At 36.4% G+C, this 25559-nt stretch overlaps 1 protein-coding gene and 1 pseudogene across 1 annotated transcript in view; one reads left to right on the top strand and one right to left on the bottom strand.

Moving 5' to 3' along the window:
• Positions 1 to 25559, top strand: part of ZNF385D (zinc finger protein 385D) — a 933934-nt gene that overhangs the window by 404799 nt on the left and 503576 nt on the right. The gene's annotated exons all lie outside the window — the stretch shown is intronic.
• LOC133093786 (serine/arginine-rich splicing factor 11-like) overlaps positions 1 to 25559 on the bottom strand; it is a 127011-nt pseudogene that overhangs the window by 94232 nt on the left and 7220 nt on the right.

Raw genomic sequence — 25559 nt, 5'->3', positions numbered from 1 at the left:
TAGCTAACATTTGTGCAATCAGTCCTCTGTATTTAAGAGGAGATGAGAATTATTTGGTAAATAAAAAAGTGGAGGAACAATGTATATAAATCAAATTAATTATATTTAACAGATTTGTTTACTCATTCACTTGCAAAACAAGTTCATCTGTCAGTACAGCAAAGCTGCCAGCCAAAGCAGCCTTTCTCCGGGCTGAAATTGTTTAATTATCTCTTAACTGGAGCAATTTGGTCCCCAAATCTGAACTCTTTTACTATATCACTAGGATTCCCTCATGCTGTGTTATCAATCTGGAACCAATTTTTGATCATGAATATATTTTGTCTTTATGATGGAGTCAGTAAATAGTTTAGGTCTTAGGAGTTAAAGCTATATCTATTCTCTGCATATGTGATTACAAGAAGGGGTTATCTGGTAAAAAAAAAAAACCTTTTCCCAGATCTTTACATGTTGCTGAATATTTAAGAATTTATTACAAATCTCAGTATAAATAATTGATGCTGGATGCTAGTAATTTAAAAAGCAACAACATAAATTTTTTTGGAACTCAGATAATCTTTTAACAGTTATTTCTAAGCAACTCTTCTTATTTGAAGGGAATACACAAAACATAGAGAATAGTTCAACCAAATACAGCCCCTGGTATTCCAGGTTTTGTAGACTTTCCATAACTCTTAATATATTCCTATCTAAAGGAGAAATATGACACAACGATAGTTGTTTTCATATGATTTTCAAAATAAGAACCAACAAAACTAATAACATTTGCCTCTCAGAGCTAAGAAAAAAATTATAGGATTTGTTGAATATTGGTTCTTTTCTTTGTCTGAAAAACATGCTCAGGTTTCTTTAACACTGAAAAACAACTTTCTCTCTAAATTTTCATTTCCAGTACTTTTTCTGCCAAAATTAGTTTTATTATTACCAATGAATTACTATGTAAATAATAATAATTAATGCTTTTCCTTTTTTTAGTGATGGAGTAAGGTTTATTCCTTTAAACACTTAAACATGCCTTGCATATATCTTAGGGCAAGCAGAATCTAATGCAATTTGTATGTATGGATAAACTTGCATTGTTAAAAAAGTATTGAGCCCTTAGTTGTTCCTTATAAATGTAAAAATCAGCTATTATAATTAACGTGGACACTCTAATAATATATCACTGGTGGGAATAAGAATATTTTATAGCCGTTTGGGTTTTTTCTTTAATTGAAGTATAGTTGATTTACAATGTTGTACCTACTTTCAGGTGTTAGTAATTTAAAGGCAACAATGCACTAGCCAACTTTGCAAGGTACCTTATACACACTACTATTAAAAATTCCTGGCAGTCCTATGATCTCAGTGGAATTAAAATTAACTCCTTTTTGGACTTGAAACAGAGGCTAAGCGAGCATCAGTGCTATATTTAGGAGACCAGGAGATATGAACGTTGTACACATTTTACTGTTTTCGGCTTCTTTGAATTGACTTGAAAATATTTGGACTTTCTCAATAAGATTTAGTTTATTTGAAGATCCACTGGTAGAGTGGGACCCATTTATCAAACCTGTTTATCTATATTTGTCGCATATGTAGAAATTAATAAAAGGTTCTCCACCTTTTCTCAAATAAAAAGTTACTATTACGTTTTTGTTTTCCCTGTCCAGCTAAATACCAGGTCAGCCCCAATAGATACAAAACAGAGCTAGTGGTTTCAGTCCTGAGATACTAAGGAAATTATAGCTATGATGCATTGGCCTTTCAGTAAATGGGTAAAAATTCTGTATATTGATATCTTCTTTAATTACTATTGTTACTGACCAGGTTAATCAATAGAAATTAATCAGAGGCCAGACGAGGAGTCACTCCCTGTGGGGAGGGTGAGCTGGTTCCTTATATGGGGTGAGGGTAGGGGCGGGTCCAGGGGTCGGGCTGGAGGTGTGGCTTAGGTGGTCTGCCCGCCCCTTAGGTGGTGCTGTGTGCAGGGGGCATGCGCAGTGCCCTGCTTTTGCTCCAGGCTCTTCAAAAGTGGCGGTTTGTTTTGGTTTTTTTTTTTTTTTTTTGGTCTTTTTGTATCTTGTTGTCCATAATTTGCCCCAACTGGGCATGCACGCAGTTATTTTTAGTCTTTTATAATTTATTTGTATTTTGTTGCTTGAGGAGACGTTTGTTCAGGTGCAAGCACTGCAGCAAAGGATCCCAGGTCCCAGGCCCCAGCCTGTCTTAATATCATTAATCCCATTATATATTTATAAACCAGCTCACTGTTACATGAGCTGCACTGTGAATTTAATAGCCAAATCTAGACAGAGTCAAAGAAATTTCTTTGGGGGCAGAGAAGCTCAAAAAGCTGTGATGAATTTTTTCAGTCCTTTAGGTCACAGATCAAGAAGACCACGGTGTGGATGGAGAGGAGGAAAAGCAACATACATTATTTTTTCGTCTTTATCTAAGTTCCCAAGTCAAGGCAAATGTCAATAGTATAAGGTCCAAAGAGTCTTAATAGCACCTGAGGTAAGTGTTCCATAGGAATCAGTGCAGAGCTGCAAAGTTCAGGAAGTTTCCCTTTAATTCCCTTGGGTTCAGAACCTGGTCTCCTGAGGGAAAGCTCACCCAGCGTGGTTTGGATAAAGCCATGCATCTGCTGCATTCCTGTGACCTCCTATACATACAGTCAATTTCGGAAAATACTTCACCAGAGGTCGAGGTAACCATCCATAAGTAGTTATTATTGTCATGGTCAATGTAAAGTAAAATCCTAACCAGGCCCCTGAAAAGGAACCAGCATGCTAGTAAAATTGCTTTATGTGCTATTTTTATTCTTTGGCATTTTCTAGGGCAGAGAGGAATGGATGTGGCTGATTGTGAGATGTTGTTCACCTATTCTTTTTGAGAAACCAGAAAGTCAAGAAATAAGGTTTGGGGTGGTTTTCGATTCCAGAGTGTGTTTTTTCCAAGCTACTTAACGTTCTCAAAAAAGGAGTAATCCTGACTCCAGCTCAATTGACTGTTAAAGCTGATGCCTCCCCTACCTAATCAGCCTCACAGAATAACTGCACTCCAGATACTGGTCAAGGATTATAGTGTCAACTCACTGCTATTCAGCATTTGATCAAAAGCTAGGTAGAGAGAGACATAATACCTATGGCAGATAGCCTGAAGGAGACGCTGCCCGCAGCTTCAGGGTAAAAAATCTATCCCCGTATTAAACCACAATCAGAGGGCTGCGTCATTACATGAGTACTTGCTTTCACTAATTTCATATCACATGGTTTTCACAGCCCTAGATTTAGGAACATTAACAAAGTCAGCTAAATCTGGTATGGTAAGGATGTCATTCAGAATATCATTTCCTGTATCCCAAAGGGTCTTTTCTCTTTTGCTTTGATCCACTCACACTCAAAATTTAACACCTTTCTTGAGGTATTGTTTACGTACCATAAAATTCACACACTTAAGTATACAATCCCATGATGCTGTAGTACATTTACAGAATTGGGCAAACATCAACACAGTACAGTTTGAACATTTCCATCATCCCAAAATATCCCTTTTGTCTGTTGCAGTCAATTCTGGCTCAGACTCCCAGCCCAAGATAGTGACTAATATGCTATCTGTCTCTATAGATTTTCATATAAATGAAGTCATACAATGCATGCACCTATCCATCCGGCATCTTTCAGCAGCATAGTGTTTTGGAGGGTCATCCAATTTGTAATGTGTTTCTCTTTATTGCTGAACCATATTCCACTGTATGATAGAATAAAAAACATTTCGATTATCCATTCACCAGTTGATGGAAATGTTGTTTCAACTTTGTGTTACTGCAAACAATACTATAGTGTGCATTTGCGTACACATCTTTGTGTGGACATATGCTTTGCATTTCTCTTAGCTAGATACCTAAGAATGCAATTGCTGGGCCATCTGATAAGTTTACCTTTTTAAGCTGCCAAATGGTTTTCTACTGTGCCCACGTCGTTTACATTCCTGCCAGCTGTATGTGAAGGTTCCACTGCCTCTGCAACACTTGTTGCTGTCTGTCTTTTTGATTATAGCTGTTCCGCTGGGTGAAAAATCATCCCGTTGGGGTTTTAATTTGCCTTTCCTTAATTACTAATGATGTTAAGCATCCTTTGTATGGTTATTAATTAGCCGTTTGTATCTCTTATTTTGATATTCAGATCCTTTGCCCATATTTAAAATCGGGTTGTCTTTTTATAATTGAGTTGTAAAAGTTCTTTATATATTCTGGATACAAGTCCATTATCAAACATGATTTGTCTATATTTTCTCTCCTCCTCGGGCTTGGCTTTTCATTGTCCTAATGTGGTCATTTAAAGCACAAATGTTTTATATTTTGACGAAGTCAAAATTATAATTTTTTAATTGATCGTGCTTCTCGTGTCGTATCAAGGAAATCTTTGCCTAGCCAGAAGTCCTGAAGATTTTCTCCTACATTTTCTCCTATATGTTTTATGGTTTACCTCTTACCTTTAGGCCTGTGGTAAATTGGGGAGGTAGGGGTTTGTGTGTGTGTGTATATGGTGTGATATAAGCACTGAAATTTATGCTTTGCATCTGGATATCCGATTTTCCTAGTACACATTTTGGAAAGATTATCCTTGGTCACACTGGATTGCCTTGGCATCACTGCCAAAAATCAATTGGCTATGAATGCAAGGATTAATTTCCGGTCTCAATTCTGTCCGCTTATGCCAGCATCACACTGTCTGTATTAACAAGGCAATCTCAAATCTTCTGGCAGCATTTATGAGACTTTAATATTCATGTGCATTATGCAATCTCCAAGAGGAAAGATGGGTATGGAAATAAATAGTTCCCCAAATTCTTTGACCAAGCCCACTCCTCCCCCACATACCACTTTATTTTTTTTTCCTTTGAGAACCTTTTTTATGGAGATGTAATTACATACAAGAAATTTAGTGGGTCTTAAATGTACAGTTCAATAAGTATTGGCAAATGCCTATATTCATATAGCCCACAGTAAAAGCAAGATATAGAATATTCATTCTAGAAAGGCAGGCAGATTCTTTTTTTTTCCTTCAACTTTTTATTTTATATTGGAGCATAGTTGATTAACAATGTTGTGTTCGTTTCAGGTGTACAGCAAAGTGATTCAGTTATACATATACATGTATCTATTCTTTTTCAAATTATTTTCCCATTTGGGTTGTTACATAATATTGAGCAGAGTTCCATGTGCTATACAGTAGGTCCTTGTTGGTTATCCATTTTATTTTTTTAAATTTATTTTTATTTATTTATTTTTGGCTGCGTTGGGTCTTCGTTGCTGCACGCAGGCTTTCTCTAGTTGCAGCGAGTGGGGGCTATTCTTCGTTGCGGTGCGTGGGTTTCTCATTGCGGTGGCTTCTCTTGTTGCAGAGCACGTGCTGTAAGCACATGGGCTTCAGTAGTTGTGGCACTCAGGCTCAGTAGTTGTGGCGCACGGGCTTAGTTGCTCCGCGGCATGTGGGATCTCCCTGGACCAGTGATCGAACCCATGTCCTCTGCATTGGCAGGTGGATTCTTAACCACTGTGCCACCAAATACAGCAATGTGTACACGTCAATCCCAAACTCCCTATCACTTCCCCCCACCCTTCCGCCCTGGTAACCATAAGTTTGTTCTCTACGTCTGTGAGTCTGTTTCTGTTCTGTAAATAAGTTCATTTGTATCATTTCTTTTTAGATTCTGCATATAAGTGATATCATATGGTATTTGCCTTTCTCTGTCTGACTTACTTCACTCAGTATGACGATCTCTAGGTCCAAGCAGATTCTAGCAAGCAGATTCTTAGGGTCCTTTTATTGGCTACACGGGGAGCCCAGTACCTCTAGAGTCAGGTAATATTCTGGTCCAAACCTGGCTCTGCAGAGTCTCTCATCAACTTCAAGAGAACACCAATTCCTCTCAACAGTAGCTGTATAATTGATCACTGACAGCTGTAAGAGGTAAGGGTTAGATAGGTTTTCCTTGGTTTGTTAGAAAATCAGTATTTTATGGGAAAGAGGGACCACTGGACCTGGGGACTTTGAGCTGATTCCATGCATTTGGGTGAAGAAGAAATGAGGGAGCCTTATAACATCTTCAGTGAATCTCACTTATGTATTCTTATGTAGTTTAGTTGGGAACTTCACTAAAAGACTGACATGGCATCAAAGGTTTAAGGCCCCTGGAATCAGAGCACCCATAATCTTGGGACTGAATAATAAACAGTGCAATCAGAATGACTTTTGAAAATAGTCCATTCTTTCTCTTGGGCCAAAATGCAGATTAAGGACCATCTGTCAGAGCCCAACTAATTTCTTTTGCTTCCTTACCAGGGAAATGTCTATAGAAAAGTAGAGATATTTTATATTTGTGTATTGTGTTATGTAGGGGTCTAAGAACATTTTCCAAGATGAATTATTGAATAGTTTTTTTTCTAGTTTTATTTATTTTTTTATTTTTAAAATTTTTATTGGTGTATAGTTCATTTACTATGTTGTGTTACTTTCTGCTGTACAGCAAAGTGAATCAGTTATACCTATACATATATCCACTCTTTTTTAGATTCTTTTCCAATATAGCCCACTACAGAGTATTGAGTAGAGTTCCCTGTGCTATACAGTAAGTCCTTATGAGTAATCTATTTTATACATAGTAGAGTGTATGTGTCAATCCCAATCTCCCAATTTATCCCCCCTTACCCCCCAGTAACTGTAAGTTTATTTTCTACATCTGTAACTCTATTTCTGTGTTGTAGCTAAATTCATTTGTAACCTTTTTTTAGATTCCACATATTAGTAATATCATATGATATTTGTCTTTCTCTGTCTGACTTACTTCACTCAGTATGAGAATCTCTAGGTCCATCCATGTTGCTGCAAATGGCATTATTTTGTTCTTTTTTATGGCTGAGTAATATTCCATTGTATATATGTACCACATCTTGTTTATCCATTCCTCTGTTCATGGACATTTAGGTTGCTTCCACGTCCTGGCTATTGTAAATAGCGCCGCAGTCTCTTCAATAAGTGGTGATGGGAAAACTGGACAGCTACGTGTAAAGGAATGAAATTAGAACACACTGTAACACCATACCCAAAAATCTCAAAATGGATTAAAGACCTAAATGTAAGGCCAGATACTATAAAACTTTTAGAGGAAAACATAGGCAGAACACTGTGATATAAATTGCAGCAAGGTCTTTTCTGATCCAACTCCTAGAGTAGTGAAAATAAAAACAAAAATAAACAAATGTGACCTAATTGAACTTACAAGCTTTTGCACAGCAAAGGAAACCATAAACAAAACAAAAAAGACAACCCTCAGAATGGTGGAAAATATCTGCAAACAAAGGAACTGAGAAGGGATTAATCTCCAAAATATACAAATAGCTCAATATCAAATGCAGCTCAATATCAAATAAACAAATAACCCCATCAAAAAATGGGCACCTAAATAGACATTTCTCCAAAGAACACATACAAATGGCCAAAAAACACATGAAAAGATGTTCAACATCACTAATTATTAGAGAAATGCAAATCAAAACTGCAATGAAGTATAACCTCACACCAGTCAGAATGGCCATCACCAAAAAATCTACAAACAATAAACGCTGGAGAGGGTGTGGAGAAAAGGGAACCCTCCTACACTGTTGGTGGGAGTGCAAACTGGTACAGCCACTATGGAAAACAGTATGGAGGTTCCTTAAAAAAACTGAAAATAGAGCTACCATATGACCCAGCAGTCCCATTCCTGGGCAGATATCTGGAGAAAACCATAATTTGAAAAGATACATGCACCCCAATATTCATTGCAGTGCTATTTACAATAGCCTGGACATGGAAGCAACTTAAATGTTGAATAGTTTTTTAAGCACTAATGAACATAAGTATATTTCTGGGCTCCTCATTCTGTTCTACAACAATTAATCTATTTTATACTAATACTAATGCTACATACTCTAAATTACTGTAACTTTATAACACTTGTCTGATAGGGCAAGTCTTTTCATTGTGTTTATTTGCAAAATTGTCGTGGTTATTCTTTGCCCTTTTCTCTTCCATACTAATTTTATTGTCATCTTCTCAAACATCACACAATACTTTTTGAGATTTAGATGAAATTTGAAGTAAATTTATAGTTTAATTGTAAGGAAATTAACACTTTATGACATAGATTACCTTTATTTATTTAGATCTTCTTCAATGTCTTTTAATATTCTTTTCTCTAAAAAAATCCATCATAGTTTTTGTTGTGGCTTCATTGATAGGTTTCTTATATTTAAGTTGCTGTTGTAATGCTATGTTTCTTTTCTCATTTTATTTTCAACTCTTTAATGTTGCCAGAGAGGAATAGATTGGTTTTTATATTGATCATGAATCTAGCTGCATTGTTAAATATTACTATTATTTTTAATAATGTGTAGATTCTTATGGTTTTCTAGAGTACCTTGGAAGCAGTGTTATTTGTATAGTTCCTTTTGCAAACTTTTGGGCTTCTGAAGTTATTGTTCTTCCTGCTGTTATTGCCCCAACTGGGATGTTCATATTGACTACACATGGTGGTGGTGGGGATCTTGTGTCAATGCTGATTTACAGGGAAGGTTTCCCCATTAAATATGATGACTGTCTCAATGTTATCTTCAGTGATTACAAAAATGAATATTTGGAAATAAATCTGAAATTGGTTATGTTTCTCAGGAAGTACCATATTTCACTTTTAATAATTCTATTTCTGAAGAGTTTGTCCATTTTTGGTATCTTAAGATGGGATAACCAAAATTATGTCTTCCCAAATGTTATGCTTACCTAAAAACCTGTTCCTTCCTCCTTGTTTTTCCTTTGGGTTCCCATTGATCAGCATCTACTCCTACCATGTCCAAGACTGATTGCCACTATCTGATAGTCCTTTCCCAGAATAATTGTGCATGTGAGCACAAATTGAGACTTGAAAGGAAATCTTAAATGTTAACACAGACTTTGTATGCATGTTCTCAAACTCACCTTTGACCAGTCATTTTTTTTTTTAACTGTATGCAGCTTAAAATGTTAAAAGGAATTGTAAAAGAAACAAAAATTGTTGGGGTATAGATTTTATTTTAACATGAATTGTCTGAATTTTATTTCAAATGGACATATCCTGAAAACACATTGGATCACTTGTGTTGGATCACATTGATCACACTTATCAATTAACATTGGATCAATTAACAACATTGGATCAATTAACATCAGTTAACACTGGATCACATTGGATCACACTTATCAATTAACTTTGCTTACATATGAATATATGAAAGCTATATTTTCTAATTTTAAAATTAATTTATGCTCAGTCTAGAAAATTTGGGAGGAAGAAAAAGTCTAACCACTATAATGTAGTAAAATCTACAACACTGAGAATCAGCTACTCTTGAGTTTTTGGTGATTTTTCTCTCAGTCTTTTCCTTATGCTTAGGATTATTAAGCAGATACATTTTCGTATACTATTAAGGATGTTTCTAAATCAATACAATATTTTTAATTGCTGCACGATACTTCTCTATATAGAGTAGAAATGACGAACTATGGGTCTGCAGTCCAAGTACAGCCCACAGCCTGTATTTTTGCACAGCCCATCAGCAAAAAATGGGATTTACGCTTTTAAATATGTGCAAATATCAACATAATATTAATAATATAATATTTTATGACACATGAAAATGTATGAAATTCAAATTTCAGTTTCTGTAAGCAACGTTTTATTGGGACACAGCCGTGCTCATTTGTTTGTGTATTGTCTATGGCTGCTTTCCCACCACCAGCGCAGAGTTGCAAACTTGTGACAGAAAAGGTTTGACTCCTAAAGACTGAAATATATTCTATCTCACCATTTACAGAAAAATTTGCCAACCCCTGATATAGGCTCACAGTGCTTTATATAACCAGCCCCATTTTTTTCAGCAGCAGTTGGTTCCTATTTTTTTCAATTTATTTTATAGAAGTATAGCTGATTTACAATGTTGTGATAATTTCTGCTGTACAGCAAAGTGATACAGTTATATATATATATGTTACATATATATATGTTCTTTTTCATATTCTTTTCCATTGTGGTTTATTACAAGATATTGAATATAGTTCCCTGTGCTATACAGTAGGACCTTGTTGTGTATCCATTCTATATATAATAGTTTGCATCTGCTAATCCCAAACTCCCACTTTACCCCGTCCCCCACCCCCTCCCCCTTGAGGAGGGGTTGCCAAGGTTCCTATTTTTGATTATTCACAGACGATCCTGCCATGCTCTCTCACCTCTCTGTGCTTTTGTTCTAGGTGTACCCTCTGTCTAAAAATCCTCTCCCCCCTTCTCTACTTCAAGGTGAACTCCTCCTTATCCCTAAAGGCACAACCTTCGCCATATCAAGAGACAGTGTAAGTCCCTCAAGGTCCAGTATTTCACAAGGCCGTATATTTCACTCTCTCATCAATGTTAGTAATGATAAAAATTTATGCCTATTGAGTGTTTACTCTGTGCCCCAGTTTATGCTAAACCTTTTACATAGTATGTCATTTAACCCTTGACAACTCCATAGGTTATGTACAGTTATCAGTATCATTTTATATATTTGACCACTGACTTAGGCAAATTAATTTGCCCCACATTACACAGCTAGTAAATAGAGGAGGAGCTCCTGGATGGCCAGTTCTGGCCCCCAGGGTTACACCTTTCAAAATGGATTATAATTGTGATTGCCTGTGTTTGCAGCTAGAATACCCATCTCCTTAATGCCAGGCAACATGTATAGTACATCTTGTAACTGCTAGTGCCAAGCTTGGTTCCTGATAATGGTTGACCATCATACATGCTTGTTGAATAATGAATGAATGAAGACTGAATCCTGACATTATTCTTCAACATTCTCTAAATCCCTCAGCAATTTTACAACGAAACTATCAAAGGCAAGATATGAGGGACAACTATTCAAACAGATGTTATTATAGAGGACCATGTTCCTGATACCATTTAATACATTATGAAACCATCTGATAGCAAGTGAAGAGATTTTTAAATTAAGGCTGTCTTTATTTGATAGGAGTGGGAAGGATTTGAATATTTTCTCTTAGATGTTGGGATCTAGGGCAAGCACTTGAAATAACCTTGGAGCTAATAAGTAACAAAGGCCGGCCCTGAAGATAAAGACATTGATTAATATCACAAGATCTCCCTGTCAAGAGTCATTGCAAGCTGGCAATTTAGCTTAAATGATTAAAAATTAAAGGGAGATAAAATGACTTAAACATCACACACTTCAGTGAATAAAAAGATAAATAAAATATATTGCAGAATTATAAAATGATGTTGGAATAAAGAGGAAGAGAGGGAAAATGTCAAAAGAAATGAACAGTTTTTTTTTAGCCACAAACAACCTAATCCCCTATGTTATTATTTTATGTTTTGTAGCAGATTACGAAAGCTATCGACATTAGTGTGAAATTGACAATTATGAGTGTTTCACATATATTCTCCAATTTGAGGAATAAAACTATTTATATCATTCTGACAAACCAGAGACAATTTTCTGAAATATCAAGGAAGGAAATTTTAGACTTATGAACTCCACTGAAAAAGTCACTGATTCTGATTGCTGCATTCTTGAATAAAAGCACCAAAATAATAACGACGATAATAACTTCTTCCAACACCCAAATATCACACAATAAAGGACTGAGTAGATAGATTGTTGTAGATCTTTACAATAAATAGTATGAATTAATTTAAGTTGCTTGTGCAGAGAATGTTTACTTGATAAGACTAACAGAGCGTTAAAATTAAAGTTACAAAGCAGTATACATGCTACACTGGAAAAAATCATGCCTAAAGTTATATGACTGACTATATTCGAGCATATTATCAGTGGTTAAAATAATTGCTTTGGGATTTAGCCATATATGTCATTTTTGTTTTCCTTTTTTGCTTATTCTATTCTCTAAAGTCTGTAGTAGGTATTATTTGTGTAAAGATGACATTTTAAACATAAATGCACAATTAAAACCATGCATCAGGGCTTCCCTGGTGGTGCAGTGGTTCAGAATCCACCTGCCAATGCAGGGGACACGGGTTCGAGCCCTGGTCCGGGAAGATCCCACATGTCGCGGAGCAGCTAAGCCCGTGCACCACAACTACTGAGCCTACACTCTAGAGCCCGCGAGCCACAACTACTGAGCCTGCGTGCCACAACTACTGAAGCCCGCGCTCCTAGAAACCATGCTCCCAAAAAGAGAAGCCACTGCAATGAGAAGCCCGTGCACTGCAACGAAAAGTAGCCCCAGCTCGCAGCAACTAGAGAAAAGTCCACACACAGCAACAAAGACCCAACACAGCCAAAAATAAATTAAAAAACAAAACAAAACAAAAGAAAAAGCTATGTATCAGAAGCAGCCAAATACAGAATCAAAACCCAAGAGAAAAGTAAATAAATGATGTGGAAGATCAGCTTGAAGAGCTGACAAAAAATAAAATAAGAAATAAGATTCAAATACTACAAAAATATGCACACAATATTCATTACTTAAGTTGATAACCTCTAGCCAGGAAAACCTTTATTAATTTCCAAATATTCTAATTTTCTTTATTCTTTGACTATAGATTCCAAGTTCTGTTGCGTTCAGGTAGCAGAACATGACATAGAGAGTTTTTACCTTTTGATATATATTAAGCTTTGGTGTGGCCTAGAATACCTTCAATATTCATGGACATTTAGAAAGAACTGTTTCTGATATTAAAGTAGGAAGTTTGAAAAACAAAGTCCAGTATATACTTGGTTGTTATTGGTTATCTTTTTTGGTTTTAGGTTAGAATTTTATGGAACCAGTTTAGCTTTTAAGATGCCACTGGCTGGTGTAATAAGCTCAACATCACTAATTATTAGAGCAATGCAAATCAAAACTGCAATGAGGTATCACCTCACACCAGACAGATGGCTATCATTAAAAAATCTACAAACAATAAATGCTGGAGAGGGTGTGGAGAAAAGGGAACCCTCCTACACTGTTGGTGGAGATGTAAACTGGTACAGCCACTATGGAGAACAATATGGAGATTCCTTAAACAGCTAAAGAAAGAGCTACCATATAATCCAGAAATCCCACTCCTGGGTATATATCAGGAGAAAACCATAATTCAAAAAGATACATGCACCCCAGTGTTCATTGCAACACTGTTTACAATAGCCAGGACATGGAAGCAACTTAAATGTCTACCAACAGAGGAATGGATAAAGAAGATGTGGTACATATATACACTGGAATATTACTCAGCCATAAAAAAGGACAAAATAATGCCATTTGCAGCAACATGGATGACCTAGAGATGGTTATACTGAGTGAAGTAAGTCACACAGAGAAAGACAAATATCATATGATAGCACTTATATGTGGAATATTAAAAAAGGCTACAAATGAACTTATCTACAAAATAGTAGAGTTATAGTTGTAGAAAATAAATTTGTGGTTACCGGTGGGTAAGGGGGGGAGGAATAAATTGGGAGATTGGGATTGACACATACACACTACTATATATAAAATAGATAACTAATAAGGACCTACTGTATAGCACAGGGAACTCTACTCAATACTCTGTGATGGCCTATATGGGAAAAGAATCTTAAAAAGGGTGGATATATGTATATGTATAACTGATTCATTGTGCTGTGCAGAAGAAGCTAACACAACATTGTAAATCAGCTATACCCCAATAAAAATTAACAATAAATAAATAAACTATAAAAAATAAAGTAAATAAAACAACAATAAAATAAGAGACATAGCCATGGCAGTCCCAGCAGGAAAATCTCATTTTTAAATCATCTCTTGATGTATATGTTGAAACTCACACACTAGTGACAACATTTTTCCAAATAGCCCTCCATTTACCCTGAGTCCCATAAAAGGTAAGAGGTGTGAACAGTGTCTTTGCTTTCTGATGACTCAACTTACCCTTGCTACTCTACCCTCTTAAACCTCTATTCAGCTGGCCCCCTGGTTGTTTGTGTAAGGGATAGATACCACTTTTGTTATTTGTTTTGTCATTTTCTCCTTTTATTGTGGAAGGGAGGGGATTCATTTCAGTTCCCTTGAATGAACAAATTGCTTTACTGTAACCACTAATGTAAACCACTAATACAGACAGTATGTAGAGAGAAACTCTGATAATTCATTTTACCTGATAATAGAAAAAGAATAGTTAAAATAAGAACATGAAAATGAGAGCAATACACCGACATAGAAGAGAAGTGTGACAACATGGCTCAAGTTACACGAAGCTGTTTCGTGTTTATCCTTAGAATTTTTTTTGCATTGTCTTCCCTAAGCAAATACCTGCAACAATAATAATACCAATCCTAAAAAAAAAGAAAAATAACCTCAAACCAACATGCCTTTTGGGAAATGAAAAGCAGTGTGTCAGCAGTTCTATAGCAGGTGGAATTTTAATGACCTATAAACCCTTCTTCTGAGATTCTGAAAGTATTTATCTTATACCCAAATAACTACGATACTGTCAAGGAAACCACCCTGGGTCCCTGGGTGCTAAGAAAAATATGCCATATAAATGGAATGACAGAGAAATACGCAGGGTGTTGAGAAGCATGCAAGGATCTTTTTGTTGTGTTTTTACTGATTCTTAAAGTAATTTTCACACTCTGGGTTTCTATTGATCATGGTTTTGTTGACTCCCATGAACCGAGTCTCAGAGTTCTTCCCATGTTTGTGATATCTGCACACATACTAATTTTGAAAATACTTTTTATTGATTTTTTTTGCCATTCATTTTTTTTTAACGTTCAAAGCTATTTGTGCTAAGCCTCAGGGTAATTTATCACAACACTGTTAGCTTTGATAGGATGTGTTTGTAAAAGAAGGACTTTATCTTCCTTTCAATACAAATGAACCAAAGGGCATCTAAGATATTTTAAATAAACCTCTTTTGTTTTAAAGATGCTATAGAGTTATAATTTTATATTTCACTTTCTTTTTAGCAAAAATACACAGTTTTTATCATAACTTCCAATTCAGTGGAATGATGTAATGTAAATAGATGCCTTTCATCATAATCTTCTGTTTCTAGAAATGTTCCTAATTTAAATAATTATGTATCTTGACTTCATGCCAATTAAGTTTGCTCATCTAGGGACTGAATTTTAATGAGGCATTTGAATGAGTTTTCATTGATATGATCTTTTGGCCGGGACACAATCAAATGAGAAAAGGTTTAATCTCATATATTTTCATTTCTTCAATATTTGAAAAAGACAGATAAGACCCTTCTTCCCCCAGAAAATGTCAAATAGAAGCACTGAACAGAAGACGGGCTTACATACATTCAAAGATCATTTACTTCCTAACACTTGAAGTCAGCGTGATTCATCTCAAAATTATAATATTAAGTGTTCACCCACTCTCTTCAAGAAAATTAAAATAAAAACCACAGTGACCAAATTTGGTCATGCTTGAAATAGTTCACTAGTTTTAAAGAGGCTGTCCACCAAAATCTGGAACTGGCAAATGATTTAAAATGCCTCCAGTGTTAAACTGTAAGCTACATGGCTATATGTGTCTCCCTGGGACTGGACAAAGCACAGTTCCCCAGAGGAAGAGGATTTTATTAGCTAAATGACTAACAGCTGCCTCGCAAGCATGAACCTAGATAAACTAAACAGGCTGCAAATCTGTGCACCCTGCATGAAAGGCCACATAATACAAGTTGATTAAGGCTTGTATTAATGTGGCTGTGAATAAAAATAACCAACAAACAAATCTTTGCCTAATTTTAACAACTACTGATGAGAAAATCTAAACAGATGGATCATTATGAGGTGTGGGTTTATGATGAATTAGCATCGTGATCAAAGGCCAGAGGATGGCCACGGTGGGGAGGGAGGTGGGAGTCTGATCTTCACCAAGGAAGAGTTCTAATCTCTCTGCAGAAAGACAAGCATTTGGTACTTTCATCCCAAATTGATAGAAACACAGTAACCTTTGTATGAACAAAAGGAGCTGCAAATGACTTTGGATTTATAGTTTAATAAAGACAAGGCTTTTGATGTAGAAGCTTCCCAAAGGTAAACAAAATGAACAAAATTATACAAGTACCTGTTTGGAGAAATCCTTCTTTTCTATAGGAATATGAAAAGCCATCACTTTAAGGATGGCAATGATACCTGGAAAATAGTAGTCATTTAGAAAACGCTTTTGAATGAATTAGCAATACGAAACAAGGAAATTCATGTAGGTGGTCTTCTTCTAATGTGAGGTTTGCTAAATGAAATGTGCTGAATTTTTCTAGTGGGTTGTTTCATACAGCAGCGGACATGTAACCTGAGGAAATAGTTATGCATGTGGAAGATAGAGCTACAAGAATTGTATTGTGTAGGTCAAGGTACCAGTTATAACTAAGACACACTGCAGCACGGCATGGTGTCTCTCCTAGCCCAGACCTTCCTTCCCTGTGGCACCTACACCTGTGGTCACGAGGATTCATTTCTCCTGGTGAGAAGGTAGCAAATTACTCACATTTGCAGGAAAGTGGTCTCTCCAGCCAGAAGATTCAGTGTGGTTCAGTCACTCTTCTACAGTACCTTTGAGGAACCCTGGTCCAGAACAGTTATCCACTGGTCTGAAAAAGTGAGAACCCTATACAGAAAATGAAAGGTTCACACTTTTTTTGTTTTTTTAAATCATCAATGCAATTCTGTTTGTCTCAAAAAGCAGTAAGATTGTCAGTACTATTTCAATTTCGTAGATGTGGAAAACAAAATCGTTTAAGCTTTCTCTAGGAAGGGAGTCAAATGCTATTTCAGAGAAGCGTTCAAGAGTAAAGGTGCAGGCCTCACCCACTTCCTCAGGCAGCAGGTCCCACCTGCTACCGCAGGTCTGCTGTGGCTGGCAATCTTAATGAGTTTACTCAGGTCTCACCAGCTAGAACAGGGCCAGGCTCCCAGAGGACGCTGTCAGCTGAAAAGCCGTGTGGCTGACAGGGTCTTGGTGCTCCCGCCGGGTGTCAGGCCTGAGCCTCTGAGGTGGGAGAGCCGAGTTGAAGACATTGGACCACCAGAGACCTCCCGGCCCCAAATAATAAGAATCGGAAAGAGCGCTCCCAGAGATCTCCGTCTCAACACTAAGACCCAGATTCACTCAACGACCGGCAAGATCCAGTGCTGGACACTCCATGCCAAACAACTAGCAAGATAGGAACACAACCCCACCCATTAGCAGAGAGGCTGCCTAAAATCATACTAAGTTCACAGATACCCCAAAACACACCACCAGACGTGGTCCTGCCCACCAGAAAGGCAAGATCCAGCCTCATCCACCAGAACACAGGCATCAGTCCCCTCCACCAGGAAGCCTACACAACCCACTGAACCAAACTTACCCACTGGAGGCAGACTCCAAAAACAATGGGAGCTACAAACATGCAGCCAGTGAAAAGTAGACCCCAAACACAGTAAGTCAAGCAAAATGAGAAGACAGAGAAATACACAGCAGATGAAGGAGCAATGTAAAAACCCACCAGAGCAAACAAATGAAGAAGAAACAGGCAGTCTACCTGAAAAAGAATTCAGAGTAATGATAGTAAAGATGATCCAAAATCTTGGAAATAGAATAGACAAAATGCAAGAAACATTTAACAAGGACCTAGAAGAACTAAAGAGCAAACAAACAATGATGAACAACACAATAAATGAAACTAAAAATTCTCTAGATGGAATCAATAGCAGAATAACTGAGGCAGAAGAACAGATAAGTGATCTGGAAGGTAAAATAGTGGAAATAACTACCACAGAACAGAATAAAGAAAAAAGAATGAAAAGAATTGAAGACAGTCTCAGAGACTTCTGGGACAACATTAAACGCACCAACATTCGAATTATAGGGGTCCCAGAAGAAGAAGAGAAAAAGAAAGGGACTGAGAAAATATTTGAAGAGATTATAGTTGAAAACTTCCCTAATATGGGAAAGGAAATAGTCAATCAAGTCCAGGAAGCATAGAGAGTCCCATACAGGATAAATCCAAGGAGAAACACGCCAAGACACAAATTAATCAACCTACAAAAAATTAAATACAAAGAAAAAATATTAAAAGCAGCAATGGAAAAGCAACAAATAACATACAAGGGAATCCCCATAAAGTTAAAAGCTGATCTTTCAGCAGGAACTCTGCAAGCCGGAAGGGAGTGGCAGGACATATATAAAGTGATGAAAGGGAAAAACCTACAACCAGATTACTCTACCCAGGGCTTCCCTGGTGGCGCAGTGGTTAAGAATCCGCCTGCCAGTGCAGGCGACAGAGGTTTCAGCCCTGGTCTGGAAAGATCCCAAATGCCACGGAGCAACTAAGCCCTGTGCCACAGCTGCTGAGCCTACACTGTAGAGCCAGTGCTCTGCAACAAGAGAAGCCACTGCAACGAGAAGCCCGCGCACAGCAATGAAGAGTAGCCCCCGCTCGCCACAACTAGACAAAGCCTGTGCACAGCAACTACTGAAGCCCGCGCGCCTAAAGCCTGTGCTCTGCAGCAAGAGAAGCCACCGCAATGAGAAGCCTGCACACCTCAGTGAAGAGTAGCCCCCGCTCACCATAACTAGAGAAAGCCCACGTGCAGCAACAAAGACCCAACACAGCTAAAAATAAGTAAAAATAAAATAAATTTAAAAAAAATTACTCTACCCAACAAGGATCTCCTTCACATTTCACGGAGAAATTAAAATCTTTACAGAGAAGCAAAAGCTAAGAGAATTCAGCACCACCAAACCAGCTTTACAACAAATGCTAAAGGAATTTCTCTAGGCAGGAAACACAAGAGAAGGAAAAGACCTACAATAACAAACCCAAAACAATTAAGAAAATGGTAATAGGAACATACATATCGATAATTACCTTAAATGTAAATGGATTACATGCTGCAACCAAAAGACACACACTGACTGAATGGTTACAAAAACAAGACCCGTATATATGCTGTCTACAAGAGACTCATTTCAGACCTAGGGACACATACAGGCAGAAAGTGAGGGGATGGAAAAAGATATTTCATGCAAATGGAAATCAAAAGAAAGCTGGAGTAGCAATTCTCATATCAGACAAAATAGACTTTAAAGACTGTTACAAGAGACAAAGAAGGACACTACATAATGATCAAGGGATCAATCCAAGAAGAAGATATAACAATTGTAAATATTTATGTACCCAACATAGGAGCACCACAATACATAAGGCAAATGCTAACAGCCATAAAATGGGAAATCAACAGTAACACAATAATACTAGGGGACTTTTACACCCCACTTTCACCAATGGACAGATCAACCAAAATGAAAATAAATAAGGAAACACAAGCTTTAAATGATACAATAAACAAGATGGACTTAATTGATATTTATGGGACATTCCATCCAAAAACAACAGAATAGTCTTTCTTCTCAAGTGCTCATGGAACATTCTCCAGGATAGATCATATCTTGGGTCACAAATCAAGCCTCGGTAAATTTAAGAAAATTAAAGTCTTGTCAAGTATCTTTTCCAACCCCAATGCTATGAGACTAGATATCAGTTACAGGAAAAACACTGTAGAGAATACAAACACATGGAGGCTAAACAATATGCTACTAAATAACCAAGAGTTCACTGAAGAAATCAAAGAGGAAATCAAAAAACACCTACAAACAAATGACAATGAAAACACAATGACCCAAAACCTATGGGATGCAGCAAAATCAGTTCTAAGAGGGAAGTGTATAGCAATACAACCCTACCTCAAGAAACAAAAAAATCTCAAATGAACAACTGAACTTACACCTAAAGCAATTAGAGAAAGAAGAACAAAAAAACCCCAAAGTTAGCCAAAGGAAAGAAATCATAAAAATCAGATCAGAAGTAAATGAAAACGAAATGAAGGAAACGATAGCAAAGACCAATAAAACTAAAAGCTTGTTCTTTGGGAAGATAAACAAAATTGATCAACCATTAGCCAGACTCATCAAAAAAAAAAAAAAAAAAGGGAGAAGACTCAAATCAACAGAATTAGAAATGAAAAAGGAGAAGTAATAACTGACACTGCCGAAATACAAAGGATCATAGAGATTACTACAAGCAACTATATGCCAATAAAATAGAGAACCTGGACGAAATGAACAGGTTCTCAGAAAAACACAACCTGCCGAGACTGAACCAGGAAGAAACAGAAAATATCAACAGAGCAATCACAAGCACTGAAATTAAAGCTGTGATTAAAAATCTTCCAACAAACAAAAGCCCAGGACCACATGGCTTCACAGGTGAATTCTATCAAACATTTAGAGAAGAGCTAACACCTATCTTTCTCAAACTCTTCCAAAATATAGCAGAGGGAGGAACACTCCCAAAGTCATTCTACGAGGCCACCATCACCCTGATACCAAAACCAGACAAAAATGTCACAAAAAAAGGAAACTACAGGCCAATATCACTGATGAACGTAGATGCAAAAATCCTCAACAAAATACTAGCAAACAGAATCCAACAGCACATTAAAAGGATCATATACCATGATCAGGTAAGGTTTACCCCAGGAATGCAAGGATTCTTCACTATACGCAAATCAATCAGTGTGATACACCATATTAGCAAATTGGAGGATAAAAACCATATGATAATCTCAGTAGATGAAAGGAAAGCTTTCAACAAAATTCAACACCCATTTATGATAAAAACTCTCCACAAATTAGGCATAGAGGGAACTTACCTCAACATAACAATGGCCTTATATGGCAAACACACAGCCAACATCATTCTCAATGGTGAAAAACTGAAACCATTTCCACTAAGATCAGGAACAAGACAAGGTTGCCCACTCTCACCACTATTATTCAACATATTTTTGGAAGTGTTAGCCACAACAATCAGAGAAGAAAAAGAAATAAGAGGAGTCCAAATTAGCAAAGAAGAAGTAAAACTGTCACTGTTTGCAGATGACATGATACTATACATAGAGAATCCTAAAGATGCTACCAGAAAACTACTAGAGCTAATCAATGAAGTTGGTAAAGTAGCAGGATACAAAATTAATGCACAGAAAAACCTTGCATTCCTATACACAAATGATGAAAAATCTGAAAGAGAAATTAAGGAAACACTCCCATTTACCACTGCAACAAAAAGAATAAAATACCTAGGAATAAACCTACCTAGGAAGACAAAAGACCTGTATGCAGAAAACTATAAGACACTGATGAAAGAAATTAAAGATGATACAAATAGATGAAGAGATGTACCATGTTCTTGGATTGCAAGAATCAGCATTGTGAAAATGACTATACTACCCAAACCAGTCTACAGATTCAATGCAATCGCTATCAAACTAATAATGGCATTTTTCACAGAACTAGAACAAAAAATTTCACAATTTGTATGGAAACACAAAAGACCGCAAGTAGCCAAAGCAATCTTGAGAAAGAAAAATGGAGCTGGAGGAATCAGGCTCCCGGACTTCAGAATATACTACAAAGCTACAGTAATCAAGACAGTATGGTACTGGCAGAAAAACAGAAATATAGATCAATGGAACAGGATAGAAAACCCAGAGATAAACCCATGAACATATGGTCACCTTATCTTTGATAAAGGAGGCAAGAATATACAATGGAGAAAAGACAGCCTCTTCAATAAGTGGTGCTGGGAAAACTGGACAGCTACATGTAAAAGAACGAAATTAGAACTCTCCCTAACACCATACACAAAAATAAATTCAAAATGGATCAAAGACCTAAATGTAAGGCCAGACAGTATCAAACTCTTAGAGGAAAACATAGGCAGAACACTCTATGACATATATCACAGCAAGATCCATTTTGACCCACCTCCTAGAGAAATGGAAATAAAAACAAAAATAAACAAATGGGACCTAATGAAACTTAAAAGCTTTTGCACAACAAAGGATACAATAAACAAGACAAAAAGACAATCCTCAGAATGGGAGAACATATTTGCCAATGAAGCAACTGACAAAGAATTAATCTCCAAAATATATGAGCAGCTCATGAAGCTCAGTATCAAAAAAACACACAACCCAATCCAAAAATGGGAAGATGACCTAAATATACATTTCTCCAAAGAAGACATACAGATTGCCAACAAACACATGAAAGGATGCTCAACATCACTAATCATTAGAGAAAAGCAAATCAAAACTACAATGAGGTATCACCTCACACTGGTCAAATGACCATCATCAAAAAGTCTACAAACAATAAATGCTGGAGGGGGTGTGGAGAAAAGGGAACCCTCTTGAACTTTTGGTTGGAATATAAATTGATACAACCACTATGGAGAACAGTATGGAGGTTCCTTAAAAAACTAAAAATAGAACTACCATATGACCCAGTAATCCCACTACTAGGCATATACCCTGAGAAAACCATATTTCAAAAAGAGACATGTACCACAATGTTCAGTGCAGCTCTATTTACAATAGCCAGGACATGGAAGCAACCTAAGTGTCCATCGACAGATGAATGGATAAAGAAGATGTGGCATATATATACAATGGAATATGACTCAGCCCTAAAAAGAAATGAAATTGAGTTATTTGTAGTGAGGTGGATGGACCTAGAGACTGTCATACAGAGTGAAGTAAGTCAGAAAGAGAAAAACAAATACTGTATGCTAACCCATATATATGGAATCTAAAAAAAAAAATTGTTTTGAAGAACCTAGGGGCAGGACAGGAATAAAGATGCAGACGTAGAGAATGGACTTGAGGACACAGGGAGGGGGAAGGGTAAGCTGGGACGAAGTGAGAGAGTGGCATGGACATATATACACTACCAAATGTCAAATAGATAGCTAGTGGGAAGCAGCCACAGAGCACAGGGAGACCAGCTCAGTGCTTTGTGACCACTTAGAAGGGTGGTATAGGGAGAGTGGGAGGGAGATGCAAGAGGGAGGGTGTATGGGGATGTAGGTATACGTATAGCTGTTTTACTTTATTATACAGCAGAAACTAACACAACGATGTAAAGCAGTTACACTCCAATAAAGATGTTAAAAAAAAGTTCAGGTCCACGATAACATGAAATACTGAAAGTATTAAAGTGACTTTTACAGAATTCAATATAATTTGGCTATTATTTTAAAATTTCTAAAGTAATTGCTTATTTCTATTATTGAGTTTTAATTTTTATGCCAATTGATATTTCAAATACATATTTTTTGTTACTAACTTTCTTGGAATAGTGGAAAATCATATTTCTGTCTCTGACAAATTACTATTTTACATCACTAATGTACTGCCTTATAACACCTTTTTCCTACACGAAGTATTAATAAATGCTTATGTTTGAGAAAAAAAGAGTAAAGGGGCAAATAACAGAATAGGAATGCTGATCTACTTTATAACAGCTTTTCTGTAGAGGCCCAAGGGTAGCACAATTCCTGTTGGTATATTGTGGAATATAATATAATTAATTGGATTTTTTTCTTATTTAAGTTACAAAAGAGTAGGGGGAGTTCTAATGGTATCCATTTCCTACTGACAACTTGACAACTGTCTCTTGACTTTCGTGCACTAGAGAACGATCCCCTGGATTACTTTGAATGGCACATGACTTTGAATCAAAGTGTGACTGTTTAGTTTCCTCTGCACATATTCAGATTAATCTGTATACCAATGGAAAGAACACGTTACCTTTTAACATCAAGAGGATATAAGATATTCATATATTGTCTAGATACCGTAAGAGTTATATTAAAATTGGTGTCAACTCTCTAAAAGTCCACTAGAAATCTGCTGATGAAGCAAAGCTAAGTTTCTTAGACCTACTGCAGCCAGGGAGTGCATCACTTAGAGCTAATAATGTCTCAAAACAGGAAATCAGGGCAGGCATTTAAGCAGTGGTAGGACAAGGATGGATAATTTTGACAGGTCCTGCAAAGCAGAGAAATGGGCTGGTATGGACAGCAAAACGAGGGCCCTGAAGTGAGCCTTCATAGGCAAACTGTGAGTCTTGATAAATAAGCTCTTCAGTTGATTTATAGTCTTAGATTCCAGGAACAAGTATTCCTTGGAGCAAGAAGCTATGTTAATTTCGTTTAGTCAGAGTACTGTTTAACACAGAAATAAGACCTTATTTTGTTTTTAATTCTCACTGATTTTATTTTCAAAGTCCTAAATCACTCTCAAGTTTATTTTTAGTTTGATATATTGATAAATGTCCATTTTACTATCTTCTATGACTTCTGAGAAACTTTACAAAAGTGATCATATTGTAATTTTTTAGCAATCTCTTGTAAAATACAATTCTCTCTGAGTCTTGGCATGATTTCCAAGGATGATAAATACCTACGTATAGAGACATGGTAAATCCATCCTATCTCTCCCATTGTAATAAAATAACTTGTTGGCCAGTAGTTAAATAGGGAAATATTTAATGACTTCTAATGGAAATAAAAATTGGACAATGCTAAGGGAGTAGATCTTAAATTTTCTTACCACACACACATAAAAAAGATAATTTTCTGAGTTATTGGAAGTGTTAACTAACCCTTTTGTGGTTATCATTTCACAATATATGCTTGTGTCAAATCTTCATATTGTACCTCTTAAACTTACACAATGTCAGACGTCAATTATATCTCAATAAAGCTGAAAAATTAATAAATAAAACTCAGTCAAAATGTTCTAGAAAAAACTGTGCAACTTCTGCGATGTAGCTCTTATATTTCAACAAGAATGCTAAAGTATACTTTGAGCATTTCCAATTTGTCACGTTGAATGATTTATGAGTATCATTTTAGATCCTTTGATTCTCAAGACAACTTTATGAGGTTAATATTAGGAATATGCATATTACCAATGAAAGAAACCCTTAAGAACCTATGTAACTTTCCTGGAGTCATGTAGCTTGTAGATGGCACAGGGAGACCATGAACTCAAGTGCCCAGCCCCCTCATAGCACGACCTGTCACAGTGACCAGATTGTCACCATGAAACCAGTGATCTCCAAAGCACTTTGCGTTTTCTTTAATTTCACTTAGAATCTTAACAATAAGGTTTACTAATATTTCTTAGAACATGGATTTTATATAAGAATAAGAGCTGATGAGCTCACATAAACTCTTATTTTTTTTTAGTTTATTTAAAAATAGCAATTCTGTTAAGGTTGATCATTACCTAAATATTTCCAGTTTTAGGAGGCATGAGTATTTACAAATTCATGTGGAGTTTTAGAATATTTCCAATATGAAGTGTAAGAGATGGTTAAACTCTATTATTTTAAAAACATGGAGATAACCCCTTTCTCCTCCTCAGCATCCTTCACCAGCACAGAGCTCAGTACAAACACACACACACATTTCATTCTTAGGAATTTTAGAAAATATGATGTAGTTTTTCAAATACTAATTTAAGACTAGTATGTTTATTTTTTATTCAAAACAAATGTATATATACACTTAGTCATCAAATATGATGAAATTCTACTATGAAATTTAATTTAAAGCCTATTTACTCTACATTCTGCAATTATGAGTCATATTTATTTTGTTCC

The sequence above is a fragment of the Eubalaena glacialis genome, chromosome 6 (assembly GCF_028564815.1).
Source record: "Eubalaena glacialis isolate mEubGla1 chromosome 6, mEubGla1.1.hap2.+ XY, whole genome shotgun sequence".
Taxonomy (NCBI): domain Eukaryota; kingdom Metazoa; phylum Chordata; class Mammalia; order Artiodactyla; family Balaenidae; genus Eubalaena; species Eubalaena glacialis.
This window is presented reverse-complemented; position numbering and strand designations above follow the sequence as displayed.